This window comes from Euleptes europaea, chromosome 1 (genome assembly GCF_029931775.1).
Source record: "Euleptes europaea isolate rEulEur1 chromosome 1, rEulEur1.hap1, whole genome shotgun sequence".
Classification (NCBI taxonomy): domain Eukaryota; kingdom Metazoa; phylum Chordata; class Lepidosauria; order Squamata; family Sphaerodactylidae; genus Euleptes; species Euleptes europaea.
The window spans coordinates 42,296,299-42,313,179 of record NC_079312.1 but is presented as its reverse complement, the minus strand read 5'-3'; the positions used below and the strand labels follow the sequence as shown (position 1 = coordinate 42,313,179).

General features: G+C 40.4%; 1 protein-coding gene across 4 annotated transcripts in view; it reads left to right on the top strand.

The window, feature by feature from the left end:
- FOXP1 (forkhead box P1) overlaps positions 1-16,881 on the top strand; it is a 564,105-nt gene that overhangs the window by 71,801 nt on the left and 475,423 nt on the right. For all 4 annotated transcript variants that reach the window (XM_056853065.1, XM_056853056.1, XM_056853017.1 and 1 more), the window contains exon 2: positions 15,164-15,223. The gene's annotated coding sequence lies outside the window, so the exon portion shown is untranslated. The remainder of the gene's footprint in view (positions 1-15,163; positions 15,224-16,881) is intronic.

Genomic DNA, 16,881 nt, shown 5'->3' with positions numbered 1-16,881 from the left:
TTATGTATAATAGAGAATTTTTATCTGGGGAACATTACAAAATGGATTTAAATTTATGCATTTAAAATGTCTATTTGCCTTTCTAGCATCTCAGGACACAAGGTGAGTAACAACAATGTAAAAACAATAACAACAACAACAACAAACATATATAAAACATTAAAACTAGTCTAATATCACCTTTTGCTGCCCGCTTGCAGGTATTCCTCCTATGCAAAGGTTCAGTCTGCCCCAAAGCTCTCCAGAACAGGAGAGCAGGACCCCTTATGACTTCTCCCAGGAGGCTGTTTCAGAGGCATAGTGTGGCCCCTGGAAAGGTTTGAGCTTGAACTTTTGCTGACAGTAGACCCTGCTGGGAAGGACGAAGCTGATACAGGGGAGCATGCTAGGGAGAGGCAGTCTTTTGAGTATGTGGGCCCCAGGTCATGAGAAGCATCAAGGTGAGCACCAACACTTTGAATTGGACTCAGAAACTAATTGTCAGCCAGTGAAGGGACCACAGAACAGGAGTAAATTGGTCCTATCGGCTAGCCCCAACTAACGGGATGCCCCCCCAACAGATAAATGCCAAACCACTGTTTAGAGACTCATGCCTAATTAATCTAAATAACAGGCGATAGAGAGGTAATAGAGAGGTAAGATTTCTTTGCCGCTGTCACTGCCATCTCATAGGAATTCCAGTGGGCTCTCTAATATATTCTGTCCTATCAGAGAATTGGACTAGGGCCGTTAAAGCATGGCCATTTGGTCTTGCAGTTCTTGCTCTTATGTCTCACACTTTTCTATCCTGCTGTCAAAAATCCGAACACATGGTGAACTCTCGCCCTCTCCCTCTGTTCCCGCGCCCTCCTCCGCGTCCCCCCTCTCCGCTCCTCGCAGCGGCCGCCCAGCAATCCTAACGGTGTAATCCTTTTTTTAAAAAACACTTTACTGTACTAGGATTTCTGCTAAAGAGATATGTGAACCTGCACAAGATATGTACAAGACGGCCTCAGTCAGGGATCTGTGGGCGAAGGTGGAGAGCAGAAACCCGGTGCTGTGCTTTCTCTCTCCACCATCTGAGGGGTCTTCTCAACGGTCACTTTTGTCCCGCCTGGAGAGATCATGCAAGAAAACACTCCCCCATTTCCTTAAAGGTAATTCATGCCCCTTGACCCCCTTGATGAAAGACCGCATACCCAGATGGGACCAAATGAGAAAGAATAACATTGTCAGAGTCATCCAGCTAGGTCTCTGTCAAGAATGCCAGGTTGGATAAAATAGCAACCTTATGTTTAAAAGACCTGGCATTACATATTATTAAGATTGGTGGCGGTGGTTAAAGATACAGTCCTCCCACCTGTATTCCTGGAGATGGGTTGGAGATTAGAAGGAGAGCAAGCACAACCGTTTCTTCCTGAACTTCTAACAAACTTAACTCTGGAGCCACTGCCGTACCTCCCTAACCCATGGAGCCCATTCGTGTTATCTATGAATATCCTCAAAAGACCACACAAAGAGTGCCCACTCCTCAGCAAGATCTACGAAAAATGTCCATCCTTTCTGAAACATATCCTGTAAACCAGTCTAGCAGGAAAAGCCCAATGGGTAAATGTTCATGGGTAAATATATTTTTTGTACTCCAGTATCAAGAATGCATCAGATCATACCTGCATATTTAAAAAGTATGTAGCAATGTAGATGCATAGAGCTGAAATCTTGCATGTACCTATTTCCATGGTAGCTGGCATAGAAGGGATCATGGCTCTAAAAAAAGCAGTTTCTGTTCTAAATCTAGCATGAAAAGCATTTCCCTGTTGCTTCAACCACATTGCCCATATCTATAAAGCAGACATAATAAATGGTCATCCAACCTTTTTGTGGTTTTGACACAGAAAGTAAAAAAAATGTTTATCATAAAAATGCTTGTTTTTCATTTTTTATACATTTCAAGATTAAAAATTTCCAATGGAAATACTTCAGAAGAATGAGGAAATTTGAATACTGGTTAAAAGCAAATAACAAAGAATTTTCAGAAAATATAAAAGATTGTTAATAGTTATGAAGCGATAGGACAGTTTTTATTGAGTCTCCTTAATTAACTCATCTTCATAGTTTCAGTCTTACTAGTGAAAAACCTCTGCACATGTCTTTGAAGGAGAAATACAGTAGTTCACATCAGAAAATCACCCTATTAAAGTTAGCATGGTTTTAAAAATCTACCTAAAGGAGGAATTAGCTGGTACGAAAACTGAATGGCTTCTTATTCCCAGGGTGGTCTTTCCAGTTTGGAGTTGTGGTCGCTGTGGCAGGGCAGTTCCTCTGTCACTTCCTGAGTTATACCTGGCTAGCGAATAAAGAGGCGACTTCATTTTCCAGGGTTACAAGTTTTATAGTTTTTCAAGTACAGTAGAAGTAGTTTGGAACACTTCTAGATGTTTTTACTGGAAATCTAAGTAGATATGTGGGATGAGTGCTCATGCCTGAGTTTTAGAATTTGACGTGAAAGAGTATACTTCAGAATTAATGGACTGGATGGGAAAAAATTAACATCTGGCTCTGATAATGAGATGTGCAGGGAGAATTTTTAAAAGAATATCAGTGTTATTACGTTGTACTTTTGCATTTGCATTTGCAGGGACCTACATTTGCATTTACCGTCAACCAAAAAAAGCCACATTACTGTGTGCCCTGTTTGCCACCCCACCAAACGCATGCATTCAATAATATAAGATATAGGTGTTTGTATTAAACATATAACTCTAGTAATAACCCTTTTAATTACCAGAGTATCTCTGAGCATGTAAGGCCATCTTTCCCCAGCACTGTTGAACTGCTGCACCTTTTAATTCCCTTGCTGTCTTCTTGCTCTCTTCCTGGCACAAGGGCCACAGCTCAGATGAGTACAAGATGTCTGAGGCTATTCCGCCTCATGCCAGGTAGAGAGTGAGAAGTCAATAAAGGAAGCAAAGGGCGCTCAGGCTTCCCTTTGCAGAAGGCTTCTCTGATCCAACCAGCAGCATTGTAAAGCCTCTACTCTCAAGTAACCCTGTGTGCCTTAGGCTTCCTTCTCTGCCTTCTCACGTTCTCTCCAACATGAGGCATAACAGCTCAGGTGAGTGTGAGAGTGATAAGGCATCTGGGCAAAAGCAGGCTTGCCGTGCAGAAAGGAGTGAAACCATCACCAACCAAGTGTGGCCGGCTGGCTCTTTTCCTGGATGACTCCCATGGTAGTGGTGGTTTAGTTTTCTCTTCTCTGCAGCCAACTTGCTGCCCTCCTGGTGACCAGGTGCTGGGAAGAGTGCAGGGCTGCAGAGAACAGTGGGATGTTGGACAGGTGGGCCCTTCCATTCGTAGCACAAGGCTCCATATGTCAGGGAGACTCACAGCTTTCTGGGGATAGTACATAAGAAAAAGGACTGTATATAGCATGGGGCTTGTGACAAATTATTTGTGCACCGTTGTAAAGACAATTGGGTTTCTGCCAACATTACTGTGTGTACCTGGAGCAAGAATGGCCAGGGCTTCTTTTGACAGATGATTTCATTACTGTAAATATCATCACATTCTAACTGGAGTATAACTGGAACTGTTTATTTGGGGAGCTGGGGCAAAGGAAAATGATACACAGTTTTCAAAGTGCATCCTCTCCCCCATGAATGTAGCATATGCATGGAGGCTTCCTGCAGCCACATGCAAGTAAAATATTGGGTTGCCATTTATTCTCAGAATAGATCTTTTGGTTCCTGTAATCTAGTGGCTCTGGTGTGAGGGAGCAGTGTGAGGGAATCTCTTGAAACGGTAAAATTATGATATAATATTGATTGGTTACGAGACAGGCAGATGTGCTTTTCAAACATATAGTGTGCTTTGTTTACCTTCACGGAGAACAACTTGTGCAGGATTTTGTTGTTTTCAGCTACCTTCAGCAGAATGTGACTGACACAATATTGCATGAACAAAACCTCAGTTCTATCATTTTCGTGCACGTGTTTTGCTTTCAGCTTGCAACCTGGTTTGATGTCTTGCTTCTCAGAGTGCTTGACGATAGTAATAACGGAAACAGAGGGGGGAAAATTGTCAGCATGACTACTGTCGGCATGTCGGCACTAGTCCAGGGAGTTTCAAAGGGATGTTTTATTGATTCTGTAATTGCACAGTAGAATGGACAAGCTGAACTGTACCTCAGGGCAAGGAAAGCCCCTGTCTAAACGGAATCCGTTGAATGTACACTCGGCTGTAACTTCAGCAGAAAGAATTTGCTCTGCAATTCAATCAGTGAAAATGGAAGAGAACTCTCTCTCTCTCTCTCTCTCTCTCTCTCTCTCTCTCTCTCTCTCTCTCTCTCTCTCTCTCTCTCTCTCTCTCTCTCTCTCTCTCTCTCTCTCTCTCTCTCTCTCGCTCTCATAGGATGCTTTAGATTCAAGTTTTAAGCAAAATACCAAAGAAAGAAGCAGTCCAAAGTAGCAGTTTATCACAGTATATCTTTGTGATCCTGATCTTCCTCAGAGTACCAGTTGAATCATAGGGAAATCATACAGAATCTGCCTATATTTTTGTTTCTCCCATTTTGAAGATGATCCAAGAATAACACTGCCATCCTTTGGAGGTCTAGTCTAGATAGAATCCTCCTCAGGTCTATTCAGTGATGCTTACATTACAGGGGAGGGGGCTGTGGCTCAGTGGTAGAGCATCTTCTTGGCATGCAGAAGGTCCCAGGTTCAATTCCCAGCATCTCCCAGTTAGTTGATGTGAAAGGCAGGTAGTTGATGTGAAAGACCCCTGCCTGAGACCCTGGAGAGCCGCTGCTGGTCTGAGTAGACAATACTGACTTTGATGGACCAAGAGTCTGATTCACTATAAGGCAGCTTCAAGTGTACTCCCAGGAAAGCATTCTTAAGGACTGCATTGTAAGTGTATGAGAATTCCACATTCAAAAAGTTCCCTTAAAATGGAAGTTACTAGAATAACAATAGCTTGAAAATAACTACAGTGGTATTATTATTGTATTATTGCACAAAACGGAATTTTCAACTCCCCCTCCCCCGCCTTAAGAGTGGTTTTTGTAGCTTACAGTAGCTGTCATTCCTCCTAAAATGCTGGCTGCTTTTTGCTGGGTGTTTTTAACCAACCACATGGGAAGTTTAGTTAAAGCCCATTTAAAAGTAGTACTGGAATAAACAGTTCAGGGAGTATTTTCATGATTTCAAAGAAGTTTGCTCAGGTTGTAGTTTTTAAATCTGAAGTATTGATTTAGAAAATTTAGCAAGTTCATGGTCAGTTTGCACTGGTGATTTGGCTTGATGTGTGGGAACTTAAGACTAATTTCAGGAGCTGCTTTTGTGTTTTCAGCCAGAACAGACCAGGTATGCTGTAAATATAATGTGCTTAGCCCCAGGGGATAAGGAGTGTCTCGTAACTCATAATAACTGTGGTTTAAAGAGAGAGAGAGGAAGGTAGGTAGGAGAGAGAGAGAGAGACGATTTTCATTTGGCGTATAGTCCAATGTTCATTTGGCATATAGTCAAATTCTTACAAGTGTGGGATTGTAAAAGATTTTTTTTTGGGGGGGGGAGATTTCTGTCCCTTTATCCCTTGCCCATTGAGAAAGTGTTCCTTAACAGAGAGAACAGTTCTTTAAAACAGGGCACCTTCTTCCAGGTGGGCAGGGAGGTATGTACACAACTGTCAATACCTGTTGTAGTGTTGTTGTTAGTCCGCCTTTCTTATTGGGACCCAATGTGGATTACAAGAATGATGAAAAACAGATAGAAATCATGGACAATTATTTGGCTATTTGACAACGGCGGCCAGATTAGTACTGGCAGCATCCTGGAAACAGGATGATATCCCAGACTTGGAAAAAAGGCATCAAAAATGGATGAATTTGCGGTGATGGCCAGACTGACCAGTTTGATTAAAGAGAAGACAACTGAAGATTTCAAAAAAAAAAAAATGGGAATGCTATTTTGAATACGTTAAACAGAAAAGATAGATTGTTAGAGATAAAGATTAGTTTATAAAACTTACGATGTAGGATAGAAGGAATTTATTATTATTTTTAAAAAACATAGACTATAAGAATAATGTATAGGATATTTAAAATGAAGAGACAGATTACCCGAAGGAGTACAAACTGTGTGAATGTGTGTATATGTAATTTGTGTTTTTTTCCCCTGAAAATGTTAATAAAATATCTTTTAAAAAAAAGAAGGATGAAAAACAGGCAGCCCAATTGTAAAAACCCCAGCATCAGCACATTATTGACACTGGTGTAGTGCCAATGCTACTGTGGTATACTATCGCATCTGCACAGGGAAACAGTTCTGTGAAAGAAACACCCTTAATTGTTTCAGAGTCCTCAGCAGCTTTGCCACAAGCCACCTGTCATGGAGCAGTGTGCTGCTGATTCTCCGGTGACAGACAGAGAGAAAGAGCCAACCGATACACACTGATGTGGTCACACCCCTTTGCTTTCAGGCCGTCACCACTAATGCACCTGACACGTCAAGGAAAGTAACACAGGGAACATAACACTCTCCAGTGGAAAGGAAACCATTGGAGGAGTGGACAGTCCAGCTGGATTTTTGAGTTCTGAGGTGGATTTCCTGAAGGACTTCTGAGCAGTATTAGCCAAATGCTACATTTGTTCCCTTGCTTGGCTGTTTGTGCAGATCTCCCTGCCCCTTCCCTGCTTTTCCCAAAGTGCCTTTCTGTGGGTTCCCGTCACCAGAATCCTTCCACGTGTGTTCTAAGTGTATTTAACATGAGACCAGAGAGATATAGTTGTGGAAAGTGCCATCAAGTCGCAGCCTACTTATGGTGAACCTGTACAGTTTTCAAGGCAAGAGGCAAACTTTTTAACCTCCATATGTTTTTTTGCGGGGGTATTTACAGCTTAATTGTTGCTGGTGCAGTGTTACGCCAAGGGAGTGACTGGGAATGGAAAGGCTTAAGATGCATCTAAGCCATGGTGTAGCCACAGCATGCCCCAGCGCATCCCTGTTATTGACACCACAAACTGCACCAAGTGCTGAACTGGTATAATCCCAGCACCAAACTCCAGTCAAAACTCTGGTGTGTCTCCAGATGTAGTAGCATATCTTTGGGGTACACAGGATACATTGACATAGGGCTTAGGATGGTGCTGTAAATCAGAGCTCTTTGACTTGCAAGAGTGAAGAGTAAGTCATCTGTTACTCAGTTACTACTTTAAATTATAATTCACAACATTTAAATAGAGTAAGCTCCATCTTCTCCTAGCAACTGTCCTTTTAAGGGAATTCAAGTCACCCTTTTATACCCATAGCTTTATATCACCATATGGATTCATTGTTTTTGCACAAAGCTGCTGACAATAAACACACCAGTTAACAGAAAACAATAAAACAAATCAGCGATAAAACATTATAACAGATCATACTAACAGCCTCCCCCCAAATACAAATACAGCTCAATAAACTCTTCATACAATCAATAACCAAACCAATGTCAATCATCAGTAGCACATATCAACACATAATACATCAACAATGAGATTTAAAACAAGACCTAAACAGAAGTTTTTTTACTACCAACGGCCTTTTGAAAGTAGGGTACCTGGCATAATTTTCTAAAGCTAGCCAAAAAAAACCCCCTTCCTCTGGCAGGCATTTCCATCGGGTGGGTGCAATATTTGATACTATGTAGGATAAATAAATAAGCCTCCAGCTGGGTAGATGTATACGGAAGGCAGTCCTTCAAACATACAGCAAAACAGGGTACCATGTTTTTATGGTTCAGTGGGTTGATGTAATGCGACCTTTCTTGTGTTTATATCTAATTTGCATGTGTTTCTTGTTTTCTCCAATATGTATAAGGGCTGTTACAACTGTCTGACTGACGTATTCAATTATATGATCAGAATTGTGAGACTACTTCCATGTGATCTAGAAAGCTGAACTTTTGTACATGTAGTCCAAGACACTCATTTCTGTTTGCACCTGAGGGCCTGAACTCTCCCTATAAGCTAAAATGACTAAACTGAGGCTATCATAGTCTGGTTACGTTATGAGCAGACAAGAGTCACTGGAAAAGACAATAATGCTAGGAAAAGTTGAAGGCAACAGGACAAGGTCTCATTTATTTATGGATTTTTCTTGTAGTTGGGCGTCATGTGCAATTATTTCAGCTTTCTGGGTAGCCTGAAAACACTAACCATTTTCGGATACATGTTGTGTTCTCCATTTTGAGGGAGAAATATATAAAATGTTCTATAAGAAATATTCTAGCAAGTTCAATACGTTGTAGTCAGTTGGTACAGAGGGTGGGCAAGTCATGCCCAAGCATCTTTGACTGTTTTTACATAGGATATCCAGCCATAATCTCTCTCTGCCAATATTATCTCATGCGTCACCATGAAACATAATCCCAGTTGGAGTGATGAAAGCAGGAGTAGGATTGTTGTGAGGGGTGTATATTTAGCCCCAATGGCACTCTAGAATGCATCTGTTTACTTTCTTCTGCATAAGAGAAATTGCTGCATTGCAACATTGTTAAGTAGCACTTCTTAAACACAACCACCACCACCACCCTCTAATTAGGTCATACAAAGTACTGGGGCACACTACAAGAATAGATTTCTCACAGTGTTGCCAAACACCTAAGAATTTTCACACATGTGCTAAGACCATGTGCGTAAGGTATAAAGCCATTTGCATTCTTCTATGCAACTATAGGATAATTCAGAATTGTTCAAAGCAGTATTAACTTGGGCAGCACTGAAGCAGCTCCTAGTATGGGAGGGAGAATATGATGGAGGATAGGGTTTTTTATGTTCACTTCAGTCACAAAGGAGAATTGAGGTTCCCTGTCCCCATAACAGCACTTTGTGTAGGACAGTAGAAAAGGATAGCACAAAACAAAACAAGAATTTGGAGGATTTGAGGTCAGGGTTCTGAATGGATATCTCGCAACACTGATTTTTCAAACGTTTTTTCATTGAAACAATAAAAAGTAGCTGCTCATTGGGGCAATCCACAAATATTTTAACAAGCGAATACGAAGCCAGTTATTTGAGTCTAAAGATAATTGTGTGTCTGAAGATTATTGGTGTTTTTGTATTTCCAGAAGTTTTGCATTTGGCTTCTGTGACTAAAACAAAAAGTGTGTGTGTGTGTGTGTGTGTGTGTTCTTGTCCAGCCTTTTGTTTAGAATGTAAACACATGTGTTGTTGCTTAATAACCTACCCTTGCCGAAGACTGCTTCAGGCCAAACAGTCAAAGCAGTGAAGAAGTGTAATAAATCTGCTCCTCTATTATGTTCATTTTAATGATAGGATCAAAGGCACAATCCAAAGAAAGAAGGCTTGTGGACACACAAGAGGACCGTGGGGACCCAGCCCTTTAAGCACTACGCCAAGCTCCCAGATATAGTGAGAACATGGATCTTCCATTCCCACACAGTGTTTTTACTGTGCTAACCACATAAGTATGTTAGCAAGCCTTTGGGCCTCTATTCCTACCACCATGGAACAAAGGCAGTCCCCCATTCGTGATGGTTGCAGCCAGAGAAGGTTTGAGCTCTCATGGGTTCATGTTCCAAAAAGAAAGAGCCTGATTTGGTTGCAGGAGAGTCCTTACCAGGGAGGTACAGAAACTCTTCATTAAAGGTGAAACACCAGAGTTTACAGGGAATGCATTGTCAAAGCATTGTCAAAGCATTAGGCCTCAGAGTACTGTGTTCAGGTTTGGGCACCACAATTTAATAAAAGATGTAGACAAGCTGGAACATGTCGAGAGGAGGGCAACAAAGATGGTGAGGGGTCTGGAGACCAAGTCCTATGAGGAAAGGTTGAAGGAGCTGGGTATGTTTAGCCTCAAGAGGAGAAGACAGAGGAGATATGATAACCATCTTCAAGTACTTGAAGGTGTGTCATATAGAGGAGGGTGCCGAGTTGTTTTCTGTTGCCCCAGAAGGTCGGACCAGAACCAACGGGTTGAAATTAAATTAAAGAGCTTCCATCTAGACATTAGGAAGAATTTTCTAACAGAGTGGTTCCTCAGTGGAACAGGCTTCCTCAGGAGGTGGTAAGCTCTCCGGCCATCTGTCAGCAATGCTGATTCTATGACCTTAAGCAGATGATTAGAGGGAGGGTATCTTCACCATCTTATGGGCATGGAGTAGGGGTCACTGGGGGTTTGGGGTGGAGGTAGTTGTGAATTTCCTGCATTGTGCAGGGGGTTTGACTAGATGACCCTGGTGGTCCCTTCCAACTCTGTGATTCTATGATTCTAAGCCTGTGGCTGGGAGAAAACTCAAAGAGCCAGGTCTGCACGGTAGCATCCTGGGTATTGAATTCATGTACTGATTGCTGATTCCATGTAGCCATTGCATAGTCTTCCAAACTCCTTTCAGTCCTCTGAATGTGGCATCTAGTGGTATAATGAACTCTAGAAAGGATAGTGGAACACTTGCCACTGGAAGAGGCAGTCCCATGGGTTACAACTGGTGTGGTGCTGAGAAAATGTTGCTTTGCATTGTTATTTCCTGACTTTTTTAATCAGTCATGTATTGAACGATTCCGTTTTTTAAAACTGTAACAATAACATACAGAAACAAGAAACAATTTACAAAAGTGTTAAATTCAGGAGAGCAAATAAATTATGTGGGTGTTACAAAATTATATGGAAGAAAAGATGCTCCTAAAAATTAAATTATGTCCTTGTTAGCGATTGATCTCTGTGAACAATGCAGAAGGTCTGGATTGTAATGAACTTGATTAAGCCAAAATATTATTAAGGAGGTGGAAAACTGGAAAAGGTAACGATTATTTGAAGCTTAAATAATACACATTAGGGATCATGTTTTTAAATTAATCATCTTTTTTTTGTGTATTTCATGACATGTCAACTGAAACATAAGCACATCAAACCGTAATTGTTTACCTATGTATACAACTAATTATATTTTCTGGAATGGTAATATAAAATTTTAAAATTAAAAGATAGAGAAGGTGTTTATAGGACTAAAGGAAAGTTGCATGTAAGTAGGTTAACATCTACACAGAAAATTTTACATTCATATTCAATATGTTTATCCAATTAGCAAATATATTCATTTTGAATATGATGCATGCTACTTTTACCAATGGAGATAATTTCAGGTGTTCCTTCATCAGTGCAACTGTATTTGGCCTGGGATTGATTGTATTGATTTACACCAATTCCCCCCCCCCCCAGGACTTGGGAGAGCCCATAACCAAAAGGTGCCAAGTACTCATTACTGGTGAGTGCTACCACAAAAAAGCCCTGGAAATTACTTTGGAGTCATAGGCAAAGCAAAGATTACAATAGATACTGAGGAAAGTACTGAAGTTAAGACAAACATTCTTTTCTATAGAATGAAAAAATTCACTTTAAAATTGGGTTGCCAACCACCAGGTGGGGTCTGGAGTTCTTCTTGAATTACAACTGATCTCCAGACTTCATGGGTTGCTATACAGAGGAAGACAATGGCAAACCACCTCTGAATGTCTCTTGCCTTGAAAACCTTATGGGGTTGCCATAAGTTGGCTGCGACTTGACGGCACTTTACAAGCACCCCTGTAGAAGACTATGCTTTGCTTGAATTTGCAGGTTCACAGCTTGACACTGTCCCTCCCTTTGACATGTTTTATTGATACTATATGTGAAATGTCTCAGAAGTTTACACACTGACCATAAGCAATGCATCATAGTGCTGATGCTTTAGAAGACACATCACTTGTTACACTTATAATTCTGTCATGTGATTCTGATGAAAGCTGGTATTGTGGGATATCTGCAAGTAAAAATTAAATGAGTGACATAGAATTGGCAGTTGTTGAAATTACGGTGTGCTTCGAAGGACTGAAGAGGCAAAACAGTAAATTGAATAGTATTTTAGTGCCAAACGCTGTTACTAACCTTAACCAATATCTTCTGTTACTGAGAAGCTTGAAATCTCTACATCTCAGGACTGAGTTTTGTACTCTCAGAGCTGGCCAAAAAGATGTCTGAATTGGAATAGATGTTTTACAGAGTTTGGCCTTGTTGGCAGAAGCTCCTGGGAGCAAAATATGTAAACACCTTATATACAAACAGAACTGGGATCTAGCTAGTAGGATAGTTTCCTGTCACTAACGCTTAGCAGCTTATCTTCCTGTAAAATGGATTCTGCTTATTCTCTCATGTTTTGTGGTGTTAATAGTGTATCCTGAATTGGTTGTACAAATGCTCTATCTTTCCTTGTACTGGCCATGGTAAGGCCATGGAAGAAGCTAATTTCCTTCTCACATTTTTCCAGTGTGGAGAGTACTGGTTGTTCTTTTAAATGTGGTTTCAAGAATTATTTAAGAACTGTTATAAGTTGCTGTTTTCCCACAACATTATCTAATTAGGTTTCTACTGAAGGAAAATCAGCTAATGTAGTTCAAAATGATATGTAGAACCTCAGAAGTCATTTCGAGGTGGTTGCAAGTAGAACTCTCTCATGTGACTGTACCACTTCAGCATGCATGTGGGGAATTTGGTTGTTTGAATTTTTCCTCTGATCAACATTTTCTTCACTGTGGAATTTCAAATAGAAGGCTAGACTAGAAGGAGGGGAGGGGCCGTGGCTCAATGGTAGAGCATCTGCTTGGCATGCAGAAGGTCCCCATGTTCAATCCCCAGCATCTCCAGTTAAAGGGACTAGGCAAGTAGGTGATGTGAAAGACCTCTACCTGAGACCCTGGAGAGCTGCTGCCGGTCTGAGTAGACAATACTGACTTTGATGGACCAAGGGTCTGATTCAGTATAAGGCAGCTTCATGTATTCAAGTCTTTTCCCTTGAATTATCAGTGTGGAGGGTGACTATAGCCCGGGTGCACTTTCAGACAAGCAGTCTGACTGCCAACTGTAGTGAATAGAGTTATATCCAAGAATTGTACCACATGTCTGCCTATCTTTGTTTAATCAGATTTCCAGTATATACCCAGAGTAGTAGTACTGTGAATCAATTATTCTTAATCTGTAGTTTGTAAATCTTGGATAGTACATGCTTAAGGAAGCCTGTTAGATTATGAAAAGAAGCAGAAGAATGCAGTGATGAATAATAAATTAAAACTCACTACTACCAAACACCTCACTGACAGGAAGTGGTGTAAACAGCCACACAGGCTTGCTACTTTGCAGTATTTCCACTTTCTCTTCACCTGTTTGGCTGCATCAACTCAACTAATTGAGTTTTAAGTTGAACATGTTATGATCATCCTCAACTTGAAACCATTTTTTGATCTGTCAACAACAAGCAAACATAAATCTTGGCCCTCACACAATGAAGTATCACTGGTGTAGGAAGAACCATCTTATTTTACATAATGGTCATTTGCCCATTGTTCCTATCCCGGGGTTTGCAATTTATGGCTCAGTGCCAAATATGGTTCAGTATAGAACCTAGAGCCAGCGTGGTGTAGTGGTTAGGGTGTTGGACTAGGATCTGGGAAACACAGGTTCGAATCCCCACTCTTGCAATGGAAACTTGCTGGGTGACCTTGGGCCTGTAACATATTCTCAGCCTCAACCATGGCAAGTATTTGGATGGGAGACCTCCAAGGAATACCAGGGTCATGCCACTGAGGCAGGCAATGGCAAACCACCTCTGAATGTCTCTTGCCTTGGAAACCCTACTGGGTCACCATAAGTCAGCTGTAACTTGATGCCAAAAAAAGGTGGAGGGGAAGAATCTAATATGGCTCTGTATTACAGTTTATTCTAATATTACAAACATGCTTGAAATGCTATTCATTTTCATAAGATATAGTGAAAAAATATTCTTACATGAATAGTTGTCATCTTTTCTAGATTTCTATCCTTTACATATATATTATAAAATAATTGCCAGATGCCACATGTGAGAAATAAACCGAAAAACCTTAAGTCATAACTTTTTGCTCAATTTATTTTCCTCATTTGCAAAAAAATCCCTATCTAACCAAACAAACATACAAAAACCCCTCACAGATGAGATAATTTTATACCTAAATTGTTTTTCTTTGTTGCTTTTTTTGGTCTGTTGTTTTGATAGGAAAAAAATAAATTTAATTCTTCTAGGGATGTAAAATAAATTAAAATATCCTCTGTATGTAGTTATTAACACAGCTAATTTACAAAAGCCTTTGTAAGAAAAATGGCTTTGTAATGGGGACACTGTCAGGCTCTTAACTACACACTGCTGGGAGCCGCTCTAATAACGTCTAATGCAGTTTTAGGAAAGTGAATCAGTAGCAGAAAGCAGGATCGCTGCTTGACTGCTCCCTTTCCTGACAGGAAGAAAAGGACAGTGATCAAGCTGAGGTCCTCAAAGGAGGCCCTTAAATCACTGGCTAACGTGAAGAATGGGATGTACGCAGGCTGTGGTAGAAAGCCAGCAACAAAGCATTTGAATTGTAGTGAGATAGATAATTCTTGCAGGAACATTTGGATGACTCCGATCTTTTCCATCACACATTAAACAGTACTAAAGTGCACCAAAGATAATGGAAAATGCTCAAGTGCAGTTTTTCTTTTTTGTAGTTGTTTATGACATGACATCGGTACTGAGGCGTTGCATCTAAGACTGTGCCAAGAAGGGAAGTGTTGTGGTCCCATACTGCTATTTAGCCATGCCAAACTCTTAAAACTGGATTGCCAATATAATAGCACTGGATGCTTATTTACCTTTTCCCTTTATAAGTGTGGAATATAACATCTGCAGAAGGTTCCCCGTGTCTTAATTTTTTTGAGGAGGTAAAAATAGAAAAGATAATTATATAATGGATCTGGGTCTTTTGGTTTTGGCATACATATTCAAATGTCACTGTAACATTTAAGATGATAGGGTAGAAAGAGATGACTTTATTTCAGTCTCTTAAATGCTGTATAAGATACATGATTTGTTTTTTGGTGAAACTACAAATAATAATTTCCCGGGGTTAGCGGCTTCCAGGAGAGAGATCCAAGTTATAAGGGTTATTAATTTCTGTCCCTCGGAACTCTGGAAGAAGCTTTGTTTAAAAAAAAGCAACCTGGAGAAGTAAAGGAAACATTTACACTCCAAAGAACATACGTGGGATTTAATCAATTCAGTGTGTATGTTAAAAACAATTCTATTGGTTAGTGTCAGCATTTAAACTAATGTGACTCCCCTTCTCTCCTTATTTTGACAGGTAACCCTTCCTGAAACATGGCCCAGTGACAATAATTGACAAAAGAGTGAGGCCATTCAGGTTTGTTCTTTTTGTTAAATGTTTGCTTTTAAACATGTAGTACAGTGTGAGGCTAAACTGGTTAGAAATTGCTGATGTTATCACTTGCATGTGGTGTACTGCAGGGTAGTTTCGTTATCACTGTGAATGTAGTCATGGACTCTAGTCTCTGTTGGATTTTAGAGACTTTCCCAAAGTTTATGGTTGCTTACTCTATTGTATGTCAGACACTTCAGACAGTCTACAGTCAGGTACCCGATCTAGCAACCTATTCCAAAAACATGCGTTGGGGGTGATGGCGGTAAAAGCGTCCTCATTTATTTCTGTCTGCGGAGCACAGTCCTATAATATGCACATTGGTCTCTCCACTGAAGTCATTAAGTGCATAAATGACCTCCATCCCCGGCATACAGGAACTGTATGCGCTCATCAGAATGCAAAGTAATAGCACATTGGGAAAATGATGGTTGTGTGGATCCGCCCATACTCACAAGAGAATACTGACTTGTGCTTATATGAGACACACCTCTCTGTTGGAGGTAAAGTGCCACGTTGACAGCCATCAGGTCAAAATGGCAAAGAGGACTCTTAGAGTTATATACCTCTTTTATCCTTCTGTCTGCACTTTAATCTAATATCAGATTCAATTGATACTATTGATTACGTTCCCTTCATACCCGTATTCAGTATATGGTACAGAACTCAATGTGTGGTAAAATGTTATTCTTTTTCTATGTGACTTGAGCATAAAAGGTGAAAGTATACAATTAATTTGCCAGCACTTTCTTTAAAATTGTATGCTGGATTTCTGTGAAACGCTGTATGGCGCAATATTCCAAGTAAATTATTGTTATTTACTATGATTTTTTTGCCTGCGTATTTAAAGTCAACAATTATGTTTCCCTTTTATACTTAATGGCTTTGTACAGTATTTTTAGAAATCTGGTCAAGTCTTACTTTATTGAGTCTGAGCACTTGATTTGCACAGAACAGATTTAAAAATACACCATCAGAACTTCAACTACTTTTCTGTATCTGTTAACACATACATGATGTTTTACATTTTTTAGAAGTGAGTTAATGATACAAAAATGGACTGAGGGAACTGGAAAGCCCTTGAATATATTCCATTATTGTTCTTATCTGGACACACATTGGAGATCTATGACATGAGTTGCTGACATCTTTCTAACTCGTATTTTGTCAGAAGTCAGAACAGTAAATACTGACACAATGACTGGCATGCTTTGAAAACTCTGAAAATGATACATGAACATTACTATAATATTATAATATACATTTTAAAGGCTGCTATGGATAGTTGTGTCAGGAATGAATGGGGTGCAGTGACCACCATGTAGTGGAAATTCGAGTCTTTTGTACATGGCAACAGTACAGTGGGCTTTATAAATGGTGTAGGAGTCAACAATAGTCAACAAAGAAGCCTACTCTTGACCCAGGAGATCTCTATAATTATAGACCTGGGCAAGGTGATTGAACGGGTGGTAGCTGGACAACTCCAAGCCTTCCTGGATGAGGCAGATTGTTTAAATCTCTTCCAGACTGGTTTCAACCCTTGTTATGGAACTGAAACAGCCTTGGTGCCCTGGTGGATGACTTGCGCTGGGAGATGGACAGAGGGAGTGTGATTCTGCTGATTCTCCTGGACCTCTCAGTGG